Genomic DNA, 13285 nt, shown 5'->3' on the forward strand with positions numbered 1-13285 from the left:
CACTTTGGAGCCTCAGGCAGGAGAGTCTGTTTACATAACTATTATGCTGTCTCCTGCCCCTCTACTCTCAAAGCATGGTTTTAAATTTCTTTCAAATCCAGTGTTGCTCATCTACACTCCAATGGCAAGTAACTCCAGTGGTAACTTCACCATTGGAGGGTGTTTTGGTTGTGGTCTAGTTTATACAATTGAGAAGGACCTCTGCTTTTGTACAATAGATTCATCTGAATGTCACTTAATTTCCTCAAGGTTCGTGGCTAGAAGAAGAAGGATCAAGGTGTATGAGCATCTTGAACTTTACAGTGAAAAATTTACTTCCTGGAAAGTTTGGTCTATTTTGCATTTCTATAATTACAATACAAATGCCCCAGTTTGTTTCTCTTTCGTCAATAGGATGGCTTAAAAATTTACCAGAGGAAAAAGTGGTGTTTCTTCATGAGCATCAAGTTTATTGCTTGAAAACTACCTGGGCTGAGAATCCGTGGTGCATTTCTGAGCCGTCAGTAGCTTCTAGAGTCGGGATGTCTTTACTCCTCACTCATCTTCACAGTTCATCCGTCTCTGTGACTGTTGCAGCTACACATTATCAGCTTGTTGGCTCTCTTGGGTTGCTTGCAGTTTTGTTTTGTTTAAGGGGTTAACATTGTACAGGAAATCTGTGAATATTTTGTTTGTAATCTTGCTCACTACCTTTAAGTCGGAAACACAATTGTTCGCCATGACACAGTCTCTCTTAAGTCTTCCCAAAATGGCTGGCCCCTCTGCACAGATCTTCTGGAACATGTTTGTGCTTGTGCTGACAGGTGTGAGAAATGATCTCTCTACTTAGGATAAGTCTAACCCTTTCTGCCAAAGAGTAGTTTTAGGTTCCTTCGTGCAAGAATGCTAAAAAAAACTGGTCCTGCCTGAGGACCTGCTGTGGTCACACAGCCTCAGGAAGAGAATGTGGAACTAGAGACCCCTTTATATTTTTACACCCTTCCTGCTTCTGACCCATGAGCCATCCTTCCCTTCTTCCTTTAGTCTGCCGTGTTAAGATAGTGAGCCTGGTCTCTAATAAGAGGACTCGGGCAAGTTTCCAAACTGCATTAGGGATAAAATCCGGGCCGACTTCCTGCCCCATGGGCTGACCTGCTGGGCTTCTTTCTCTCTTGGGTTTTTGCACATCTTTTGTGCAGAAGTAAGTGTGCCTTACAAATTTATTCTCATATACTTTTCATTTTGGCGGATTGCCCGTTTCTAACACAGATAAAATTTAAGACTTTGTGTTTGTTTTCATTTCCCTCAGACCTGACTGATTATTTAGGCATGGTTTCTTAAATAGAAACAGTAGCCAGGGGCTGGGTGGTGGCGCACATGGTTGAGCACACATATTACAATGTGCAAGGACCTGGGTTCGAGCCTCCAGTCCCCATCTGCTAGGGGAAAGATTTGTGAGTGTTGAAGCAGTATGGCAGATGTCTCTCTAGGTCTCTTCCTTCTCTACCATCCCCTTCCCTCTCGATTTCTGGCTATTTCTATCCAATAAATAAAATATAAAAAACAACTATTTTTTAAAAAAAGAAAGAAAGGAAACAGTAGCCAGAGAGAGGTTGACTCACTGAGAACTGCCCAAAGCTTAAACTTCAGAGACCTTCAGAGACCCTCCTTTAAACAGGGTTTCTGTGGAACAGGCTCGTGTGCTTATAACTCTAGACAATGATTTCAGTAGTAAGTACTTGGCACTGCAATCAGTGTAGACGTTGTTTCTCTTCACTCCAACTTGCCTTCTGTTAGGGGTATGTCAGGCAGACCTAAGCCACATTTTGCGGTTGTAAGAAAAACACACTTCGTTTGAGTCTCACAGGGTGTGCTTATGTGGTTTAAGACAGTGTTGACCATCTTAGGAGGCTTCACCACTCGTGAAGCTTCCCTTCCTGTAGATGGGAACTGGGGATTTGGACCCCAGTCCTTGAACATTGTAACTAACATGTGCTCACTCTGTCGGGTGGACCACTGCCCAGCCCAAAGTACTGTTTTTGGTGAAATCTCATAGGGATTGGATCATGTTACATTCCCACAACAGTGTATGAGGGTCTTTTATTTATTTCTTTCTCCACATTTACTGCTCTTGGTTTTCTTGTAACTTTTTAATTTTTTTTATATTTTTATCTCTATTTATTTACTGAATAGAGATAGTCATAGATCAAGAGGGAAGGGGGTGGTAGACAGGGAGAGATTGAGAGAGACACCTGTAGCCCTGCTTCACCACTCGAAAAGCTTTTCCCACTGCAGGTGGGGAATGGGGGCTTGAACCTGGGTCCGAGAGCATTGTAACGTACAGTCAACCAGGTGTGCCACCACCTGGCCCCCTTTTGGTCTTCTTAATGTAGGTCATTCTCAGTGGAGGAAGTAGCACCTATATATTTTTTGTTTTTAAGATTTTATTTATTAATGAGGAAGATAGGAGGAGAAAGAGAGAAAGAACCAGATATCACTCTGGTGCATGTGTTGCCAGGGACTGAACTCAGGGCCTTATGCTTGAGAGTCCAATGCTTTATCCACTGTTTCACCTCCTGGACCACCACCTATATATTTTTGAGGAAGAAATTTAGAAGTTAGTAGCACTTTGGACTCCTAGGAGTGATCCTCAGCTCTGGTGTGTGCTCTGAGGGTGCTGGGCTCAGTGTCTCCAAGGTGTGCTCTGAAGGTGCTGGGCTCAGTGTCTCCAAGGTGTGCTCTGAGGGTGCTGGACTCAGTGTCTCCAAGGTGTGCTCTGAGGGTGCTGGGCTCAGTGTCTCCAAGGTGTGCTCTGAGGGTGCTGGGCTCAGTGTCTCCAAGGTTTGTGCATTTGCCTCCAGAACATTCTCTCTCTTTTAAAAATTTAATTTATTTATAAAATAAAAAACAAAATATTGACAAAGCCATAAGAGAGGTAAAATTCCACACACTTCCTACCACCAGAGTTCTATATTCCATCCCTTCCCTATTCTCTATCCCTCTGGGAGCATGGACCCAGGGTCACTGTGGGATGCAGAAGGTGGAAGGTCTGGCTTCTGTAATTGCTTCCCCACTGAACATGGGTGTCGGCAGGTTGATCCATACTCCCAGCCTGTTTCTATCTTTCCATAGTGGGGTAGGGATCCAGAAAGATAGGGCTCCAGGGCACATTGGTGAGGTTGTCTGCCCAGGGAAGTCAGGACAGAATCATAGTAGTATCTGCCACTTGGTGTCTGAAAAAGCATTAAGATATAAAGAACAAATTGTTCAATAAACTGGAACCTAAAGGCAAGAATATAGCAGATGAGATTTGAGGTTTTCATTTTGGAAAAAGTTAATAGATCTATTTTAGGTATATTCTATGGGGCCCATGACTTTTCTAATTATTGCCTGAGCCTGACAGACAGCTAACATACAGTTAGGCTAAAGGTATTACCTGGGGAGATGGTGTCAGGGTTGGAAATAGGACTAGAAAGCTGGATCAGAGAAGAGAGTAGCTCCCAAATCTGGGAAAAGTATATAAATACCATTAACTATAAACTCCATCAATTTGATCTGGGGCCTACATTCAGTGCAGGCGCTGTGTAACCTCTGCATCCCTGTGGGTCTGAGCTTGCATTCTGTGGTCACAGCTAGGAACGCAGAACATTCTCGCTTCTGATGAGGCCTTTCCTCATACTTTCCCACTCCATCTTGCTAAACATTCCCAGCAGTAGCTCTATCAGCTGTGATTCTGGCCTCCAGCAGTGTGACTGGGCTGTGTTTCCACTGTTGCCCAGCTGACTTGGTGACTTATTGTCACCAGTTCCCCTTTGTCACATCCCCCCCCCCCCCCCCCGTCCTGTCCTGATGCCTCTTAAGACTTGGGTTCCACTTCTGCTGCTGCATTTTCTTCTCATCCATTGGGCATTGTGAGTAAGGGGAGCCAAGCTCTTCTTTCCTTGTCTAATCTCGCTCACATTTTGGTGGTCTTAGCAACAACTTCCTTGGTTGATGGTTTGGGAAGTTTCTTGTTACGTGTGTGTGTGTGTGTGTGTGTGTGTGTGTGTGTGTGTGTGTGTGTGTGTGTGTGTTGAAATGGTGCAAATTACATGAGTATTACTGTTTTGCAAAACTGGCAACACCTTCTGATACAATGTCTGGGAGATTTGGAAATCTGTTTAACATGTAACAATTATCTCCTGGTAGACCTTTCAAAGTTTGTAAGTCTGCTTTAGTATTGCCTTCAAAACTGTGTCTCATAGGAAATCACTTTTGAAAGAATAAAAGTTTGTGTGTGTGTGTGTGTGTGTGTGTGTGTGTGTGTGTGTGTGTGTGTGTTAATAGCCTTGGTTTTAAACTAAGAGGAACTGTGATCTCTACAGGTGTCTCAGAGTCTTTGGACACTAACTGAATTTTTCAGAGAGGCCCAGATAGCTGTCACTTCTCAGAACTGTGGACTGCAGAACTCAACTTAGGTAGTGTTAAATAAACTCACTTCTCATAGTCTCCCCTGGGGATTTTAATTTTCACCTCCAGTTATTAGCATGCTGACTTCTCTCTCCTGTTTTTAATAGTCAGCTTTCCTTCTTTCTCTCTTCCTTCCTCTCTTTCTTTCCTGATGGACTGGAAACCATGTAAGAGAATTTGCTGGAACTGCATCCAAAACAGTCACAAAAATGCTCTTCACAATCTCCATGAGGTTCTGAAGGACTTGGAATGCATGAAGCGGCTTCCTTTTTAGAAATAGTTTCAGATAAAGAGAGAGAGGGAGAGAAAAACAGTGATGGGGCAAGAGGCACCATAGTACATCTCCACCATCCATGGAACTTCCTCTGGTGATGTGGTGTTCCTGTGTGGTGCTGGGGCTTCACACATGTAAAATGCGTATCCTATGGCGTGAACTCCCTCTCAACCCCTGGCCATGGTCACCTTATTGGGCAGAGTAGATGGGGGGACACTTCCAAGTTATGGGAAGTCCTACAGAATGACACTGTTTTAGAGAGTTCATCTTGATAGGTGACTGAGGAATTTGTATTTTATTTTATATTATTTATTTTTGTAATCGCTGAGGTTGCACCACTCTGAACTGACTTTTTCAGATATACAAGACAGCACGGCACTGAAGCTTCCTTCAATGAAGTGGAATCTGGGCTCAAACTAGGTCACACACATGGCTGAGCAGCACGCTGTCCAAGGTAGCTGTTGGCTGGTGCTTGCCCTCTGTTTTGATTTATTTGTTTCTGTGGCATCAGGGAATGAACCCAGGGTCATGCATATGTGCAGTATTGGTGAGTGACCAATTCTTTATTCTTTATTCTGGGGGTGGGGTGGGGGGTAGGGAGGGAGAGACAGAGAGAGGAATCCCTTTTGTGCTGCTTCACCATCCATGGAGCTCCCCTGTTGCCACTCACGTCTCTTCTCTCTCTTCTGTTTCTCCTCATCTTCTCTCTGTCCCTTTCTCTTTCTGAATATGTAGAATAAAGACCTTGCAATCTTTTAAAATATTTTACTTGTTTACTTTGGATAGAGACACAGAAAAATTGAGATGGTATGGGGAGATAGAGAGGGAGAGGCAGAGGGAGAGATTCATGAAGCTCTTCCCTCCAGATGGTGACTGGGGACTGGAACCTGGGTTCTTGTGCACTTTAATGGGTGTGCTAACAGATGTGCCATCACCCGGCCCGGCCCCCTCAATACAAAGAATACAAAATATCAGAGAGCCCACACAGCAATCTCGCACATGCCTGAGACTTTTGAGTTTTTTCCTGGCACAAGACTAAAACAGAATAAGGACACTTGTCATTGAATCCAGAGTCTACTCTAAACCAGGATGCTCATGTTAGACCTTTAACTTAATCACATTTGTAAGAGTAGCTATTGCTACTTTCTTAAGTCCTTCCTGACTTTCTGAAATCCATGTTCTGATCCACCCCTTATCCTGAATATACCCAATTCTCTTCACTTGAAATGCAATTCCTCTCCCATCTCAACCTCAGGGGCAATTTCTTCAATTTCAAGACATGACTCCATTGTCTCTCTTCAGTCTGTCTGTCTGTCTATCTATCTATCTATCTATCTATCTATCTATCTATCTACCTACCTAACTACCTATCTCTCTATCTCTATCTTTCTTGCTAGAGCAGTGCTCAGCACTGCTTACAGTGGTTCTGGAACCTGGGGCTTTGGAGCCTTGGGCATGGAAGTCTGTTTGCAGAGCCATTGTGTTATCTCCCCAGCCTTTCAGCTTTTCTAATCTCCTTCAGTGATTGGTTACTCCCACTCTGTGATCCAGTCCTGTCTATGGGAATGAGGGACTCTGGATGTCTCAACTCTATTATCTATTCTAGAGTTCTCCATGTTTAGGAAAAATACATACAAGTTTGTTATAAAACAGAGAAAAAAACACATATATTCACCGTAAATGATGAAACAATGTATTAAACTGTGGAGTTCCCCAGCACTGACATTCACAGAGCAGAATTCAGGGCGACATCTGTGGGGGCTACTGTGCCACCCACAACACAGGTGTGAGAACAGGAATCTGGAACTGAGTCCCAGACCAACTGTCCAGCTGCCAGGTCCTTGTGCAGGGGCTGTCCCTGTGGGCTGAGGGGGTGGCAGTGCTGGCAGCCAGGAGCTGTTGGGGAAATGGCTACCGTGAGAACAGTGGAGCTGGGTGGCGTGTGAAGCTGGAACCATCTCTACTAGAGCCACTCAGAGCCAGAGCAGAGTTGGTGGTCTTATTCAGACACAGGCTCTTTCAGAAGGAGAGAGGACTAAGGTCTGGGGGAGGGAAGGAAGCCCCTCAAAGGACACTGGACAGCCCTGCCCCTGTCAGGAGCTGGTTGGGAGAGAAAGGGACCTGACAGGTGGCCTGGGATGGCCAGGCCCACTCACTGCTCTCCGCAGAACTGGCACCTGCCACCCTTTGTATGGGAGAAAGGGCAGTGACTGCAGCCCCTCCAGAGAGCCTCTGTGTCTATCCCCTTCTGGGGGTGGGTTGTGGGAGGGAGGAGGCATTACACTGGAACTGCTACAGAGCTGAGCAGTAAGACTATCTTCCAGAAAAGCCACACACCAGCAGCTGTGGTGTCAACCACATAGTGATAAAGGGACAATTGTTTGTGTTTGGACCCCAGATAAGACTAGAATGAGTTTTAAGGATATTGCAAATTTGGCTTTAATATAAAGCGTTATCCTATGCATTAAGAGTGGAAAAAAGAAATGAGTTTGACTATCAGGGAATAAAGCTTTTCAAAAGGTCTGGCTGTTTACAGTAATTAGAGAATGTGCTAGGGTGGGGATAGATAGCACAATGTTATGCAAAGGGTCTCTCATGCCTGAGGCTCCAAATTCCCAGGTTCAATCCCCAGCACCACCATAAACCAGAGACCAGCACTGCTCTGGTGTAATGTGTGGATATATATGTCTCAACTGGGAAGTGAATTAATTAAGAGTTGAAGTCACGACCATCTTCCCTAATGTTGCCAACAGTATCTTCTCTCTTTATGACACCAGTACCATTTTCCTATTGCTCAGAAAATTTCCATTTTATATAGAACAGGCACCTGAGTTTCATTTAGCTAAATGGAATATAGTGCAGGGGAGAAAGAGAGAGAGAGAGAACAAAACTACTGTCTGTGAATTATTATTAGTTGGATCCAAAGATTGAGCTCATGTTGTCAAAGAGGTTGAACAGGTGTCATCAAGAAACTGAAAGAACTCCAGCTGGACATGGGGAGAAGTTGGCTCCTTAAAATTATGGGTGTGGAGCTGGAAAACAGCTCACCCAGGTAGTGCGGCTGTTTTGCCACGTGCATGCCCCAGGTTTATGTCTGGAGGTAGCTTGGGGGCTATGGTGTCTTACCCTCTCTCCTTCTATCTCTCTGTCTGAAAGATTTGGCTCTGATTGATAAAACCATGGCAAACAACAGGAGAGAGAGAGAAAGAGAGAGAGAGACAGAGACAGAGAGAGAGACAGAGAGAGATATATCAGAGAAAGGTAGAGCTGGGACAATTTCTAAGATGGTTATCTTTTGAGATCACCAAGAGTGTTCCCAGAATAGCATCATTTATAAAATGTTTTTGGGAAAAAGTTGTAAATATTCTCACCTGAACTTTAAGAGGATGGGGGGTGGGAGGAGTAACTATATTGTAAGAATCAGGTCGATTTTGATCCTAACAGCTTATTTTATTTTATTTTATTTCATTTGTCTTTCATGTGAGTCACAAGAGAGGGGGGCAAAAAGTCTTGAAGTGGAACCTAGAATTTCACTCTTTGAAGAATACATTAAGCACCCAGTCCTAAGTGGTTTTAAGCACAGAGCTTCACAGGACTGGATAAATAATTGATATAAATTAATGGCCAATGAAAGAAGCATATCCGCGCTGATCTATAATTACTGGAAGAAGCAACCTCATATATTTTTCATGATGTGTCATTTCACTGTAGCGGCTTTTTTTTCCCTCTAAAATTCCATGTATTCAGAATTCATATTGCTTTCAGTTGAGGTGGGTGTGCTCGTCGGTCACTCTGGGCATCAGAGGAGCCTGTGGTTGAGAGCTTCTTTTCGTATCTTCTGATGCTGCCTGACTTCCTCCCCTGGATTGGTGGCATTAAAGAAGAGGACCAAGGGGACCAGAAGACCTCTGGCCAGTGGCCAGTCTCCCCAAATTTGAGGCATCAAGACTGTCATGGGCAAGGTTATAGCTTCAGAAATTTTGGGTAAGCGGAAGCAGGTCCAAGGGTTGTCTGAGCGTGAGAGTATAACCTGTGCAACTGATGGGAAGGATGGTTCCATTTAGGTACAGAGGAGACATCTGATTCCACAGTGAAAGGATATTTCCAAGGTGGTGATTGAGATTTTGAGCTCAGGTTCTCAATGAACTTCGCCCCAAACAATCATTCAGACAAAACAAAAGTAGTATGTTCCTGGTCCAGATCTGGAAACTGCCTTTGGTGATTCAGAGCAGGCGTTCGTTGGTGGAGCCAGACCAACTATGGTTCAATTCCCAGCTCTGGCATGGGCTCGCAGGACTTGGGCAATATATTTGAGCCATGATTTCCTTATCTGGGGAATGAAACACTGATGTCTATTCTATAGGGTGACACAGGGTTAAGGTGAAAGGACATACCTTTTTTTTTTTTTTAAAAAAAATACCTCCCAATGTTGAGAAAATGGACTCTATTTCTTTCTAGTATTTATTTACTTATTTACTGATAGGACAGAGAGAAATTGAGAAGGAGTGGGGGAGATAAAGAAGGACAGAGGAAGAAAGACACCTGCTTCATTGCTGTTGAAGCTTCACAGCTGCAGGTGGAGATCAGAGGCTTGAACCTGGGCCCTTGCACATGGTGACCTGTACATTCAACCAGGTGTGCCACCACCTGGCACCAAAAGGATTTATCTTAAATGGTGAATGCAATGACTGAAAGCTTGAAAAATCTATCCGGACATTTGAAATCCATCTCTTGGAAAGACCAAGGTGAGGTGTGACATCTGTCCCCACAGATCATGTGAGGGAAGGAGAGTCACAAGAAGGGGTGACACTCTGGAATTTAGCCAGCCATGGATAGCTTCAATGATCAGATGGGTCCCAAAGGACTCGTTCCACAGTGTTGCTCTTTTAAGATGTGTGACGCACCCCTTGGCATATACCTAAAATAGATTTCCGGGAGTCGGGCGGTAGTGCAGCGGGTTAAGTGCACGTGGTATGAAGTGCAAGGACCGGCATAAAGACCCCGGTTCGAGCCCTTGGCTCCCCACCTGCAGGGGAGTCGCTTCACAGGCGGTGAAGCAGGTCTGCAGGGGTCTATCTTTCTCTCTCCCTCTCTGTCTTCCCCTCCTCCCTCCATCTCTCTCTGTCCTGTCCAACAACAATGACATCAATAACTATAACAATAAAACAACCAGGGCAGCAAAAGGGAATAAATAAACAAATAAATAAATATTTTTTAAAAAAGATTTCTTAAGTTTCTTCCCACCCCAAGACTCCTAACTTCATTTGCTCTATTTCTACCCTTTAGTTCCTGCTAATTTGTCCTGATTTATATCTTACTGCCTTTCAGCCACCAATTTACAGACAGTACTATGATGCCGTCCTGAGTTCCCTGGGCAGATGACCTCACCGATGTGTCCCGAAGTCTCACCTCTCCAGAGCCCTGCCTGGCTAGGGAAAGATAGAAACAGGCTGGGGGTATAGAGCCACCTGCCAATGCCCCATGTCCAGTGGAGAAGCAGTTACAGAAGCCAGACCTCCCACCTTCTGCACCCCATAATGATCTTTGGTCCATATTCCCAGAGGGATAAAGAATAGGGAAGCTTCTAATGGAAGGGGATGGGATACAGAACTCTGGTGGTGGGAACTGTGTGGAATTGTGCTCGTTATCTTAAAATCTTGTTAATCATAAATCACTAATTAAAAAAAGACACTAGAGAGAGGACACTTCAACAAAGGCTCATCAGGAAGGAAAAGGAAGCAGGCCCCAGTCAGTGGGAAGGACTCAGTTATACAGTGATGGATGATACCAAACATCTATAAAGAATTGGTACAGCTCTACAAAGGAAAATAAGATAACTCAATAAGAAGTGGGCCAAGAGAAAAAAATAAAGTGGGCCAAAGAACTAAGCTGACAATTTCCTTAAAAAGAGATACTCACGTCCCACGGGTACATGAAGAAGTCCTGCACTTCATTAGAGAAATTAAAAATACACTGTGACTCCATGTCACACCTGTGAGAATGGCCTACATCAGTGAACCAGGAAATGGCAGGTGTTGGAGAGGTTGTGGATAAAGGGGACTCTGCTGGTGGGAATGCACACGGGGGCAGCCCCTTTGGGAGACTGTGTGGAGAGTCCTTAAACAGATAACAATGGGAATACCTTATGATCCAGTGAGTCCACTTTTAGGCAAAAGACACTCAAACACTAATTTGAAGGGACATATGTGCCATTATTCACAATAGCCAAAGAGTGGAAGCAGCCTAAATGCCCATTGACTGGAAGAAGATGCTATGGGATATATTCTCCATGGAATACTACTCTGCAACCAAGAAAGATGGTGCTGTGCCCTTTGAGACAAAATGGATGAAACTGAGTGGGGAGATAGCATAGTGGTTATGCAAACAGACTCTCAAGCCTGAGGCTCCAAGGTCCCTAGTTCAATCTCCCGTACCATAAGCCAGAATTAAACTGTGCTCTGGTGTAAGAAAGAGAGAAAAGAGAGAGAGAGAGAGAGGAACTGGAGGCGATCATGTTTATCAGAGTAAATAAAGAGATGAGAGACAACTACCTGCTGATTTCACTCATGTGGAATTGAGAGAACTGAAACACATGAACATGCAAAAAGCAGAACAGAAGTGAATGAATCATTTCTAAGACTCGTGAAGACTAAGGCAGTTGGGGGGTGGGAGGGTGGGGACACAGACCTTTGATGAGGCTGTGGTGTGGAACTGTGCACTGTAATCTTACAATCTTGTAACCCACTATCAATCACAGATAAAGAAGAAAAGAAATTCTATAAGGAAGAATGGAGAGCAGACTTTTATTTTTATTTTTAAAATTTTTAAAAAATCTTTCCTTATTAGAGACATCCAGATATGGAGAAGGAAGGAGGTGACAGAGAGGGAGACACCTGTAGCACTGTTTTACCACTTGCAAACTTTTCTTCCTGCAGGTGGGGACCGGGGGCTCAAACCTGGGTCCTTGTGCACTGTAACATGTGTGCTCAGCTAGGTGTGCCACCACCCGACCCCTGAAAGTGGACTTTTAGTGATTAGTAGAGGTAGGACATGCAGGTGTTTGTTCACACACCTGTACACCTGAAATCTGCACCATGTGATAAGCCAGTGTCACAGCAATCAAACACTGTGTTTTCCTCACAGATGAGGTGTTGGGGTTGGATGCAGCTGACTGGCCCCCAGTGTGTGGCCCCCGCTGTGCCACCTCCCCAGGAGCAGGTCTGGGGACGGGCTGCTGAGTTGCACTCTTTGGTTGATGACAGCAGTTGGTTAGGGTGGGCGTGTGATGCCAGCCAGACCTAAGTGGAAGCTGAAGAGTCAATTTTGAGACTGTGGGGTCTGAAGGGAGGACGCTCTCCACCCCACCCTCATGCTGCTTGCACATGAGATGATGCTCAGCCCCGTGGCAATGACCTTCTTGTCACCATGAGTGATCACCATGTCCGAGCACAAAGCCTGCAGCCCGGCAGGAAGACACTGGGCCCTGGTGACGATGTGTGAGCTTCCGGGCAGGTTGCTTTTCCGGACAGTCTGTCCTTGCTCTTGGCAAGATCTGAGCCAGTAGATCCCGTGTTTACAAATTTACCCTCATGTATTGGGTTGACTTTCACTTACAACAGAAAGTCAAATGGGGGAGTCGGGCAGTAGCCCAGCGGGTTAAGCGGGTTAAGCAAAGCACAAGGACTGGAGTAAGGATCCTGGTTTGAGCCCCGGCTCCCCACCTGCAGGGGAGTCGCTTCACAAGCGGTAAAGCAGGTCTGCAGGTGTCTGTCTTTCTCTCCCCCTCTCTGTCTTCCCCTCCTCTCTCCATTTCTCTCTGTCCTAACAATGACGACATCATCAACAACAACAACAATAATAACTACAACAATAAAAAACAAGGGCAACAAAAGGGAATAAATAAATACATATTTTTTAAAAAGTCAAATGGATCTACTGCTCTCTTTATTTACTTTTAAATATTTTATTTAATTACTTTATTATTTATTTGATAGTACAGAGAGAAAACCCAGAGGGAAGGGGAAGACAGAGATGGAGTAAGAAAGAGAGACACCTACAGCACTGCTTCACTGCTCATGAACTTCCCTCCTGCAGGTGGGGACCAGGGGCTTGAGCCAGGGTCCTTACTCACTGTAATTAATGTATGTGCTCAGCCAGGTGTGCCATCACCCAGTCCCCTGTACTGCTTTCTTTAACAAATGAGATCTCGTGAAGAAAATGTCACCCAAATCTTTAATATAACTGATATGTTGCAGAAGGAAGATTGAGATCTAGAAACTTCCAAGAGAAGTATCAGTGACCAGCCTCAGTGGTTATACTGGAAATGACCACGGTGTCAGATACATTGGCGAAGAAGGCGTGAAAGGGGGAGGGGGGAGCCGAGCAGTAGAAGAAAAAAAGAAAAAGGAGAAGAAGGAGGACAAGGAGACCACCTTTCAAGGACGGAACGTTGCATTGTGAAGACAAGTCCAGAGTGTGCTGCTCCCTCTTGCAGCTCCTGAAATGAAGGTTAAGGAGAGAGCCCAGCCTCTGCCAAAGTGGAAGCACAGGTGGAAGGTTGTCTTCCCTCTGCGACTGCAACCA

At 44.8% G+C, this 13285-nt stretch overlaps 1 long non-coding RNA gene across 1 annotated transcript; it reads left to right on the plus strand.

The window, feature by feature from the left end:
- The first annotated feature begins 3836 nt into the window (after positions 1-3836).
- LOC132539256 (uncharacterized) lies at positions 3837-12986 on the plus strand. Its single transcript, XR_009550519.1, has 3 exons — positions 3837-3890; positions 9186-9377; positions 12958-12986. It is a non-coding gene; the product is annotated as an uncharacterized LOC132539256 (long non-coding RNA).
- The last annotated feature ends 299 nt before the right edge of the window (positions 12987-13285 follow it).

This window comes from Erinaceus europaeus, chromosome 7, assembly GCF_950295315.1.
Source record: "Erinaceus europaeus chromosome 7, mEriEur2.1, whole genome shotgun sequence".
NCBI lineage: Eukaryota > Metazoa > Chordata > Mammalia > Eulipotyphla > Erinaceidae > Erinaceus > Erinaceus europaeus.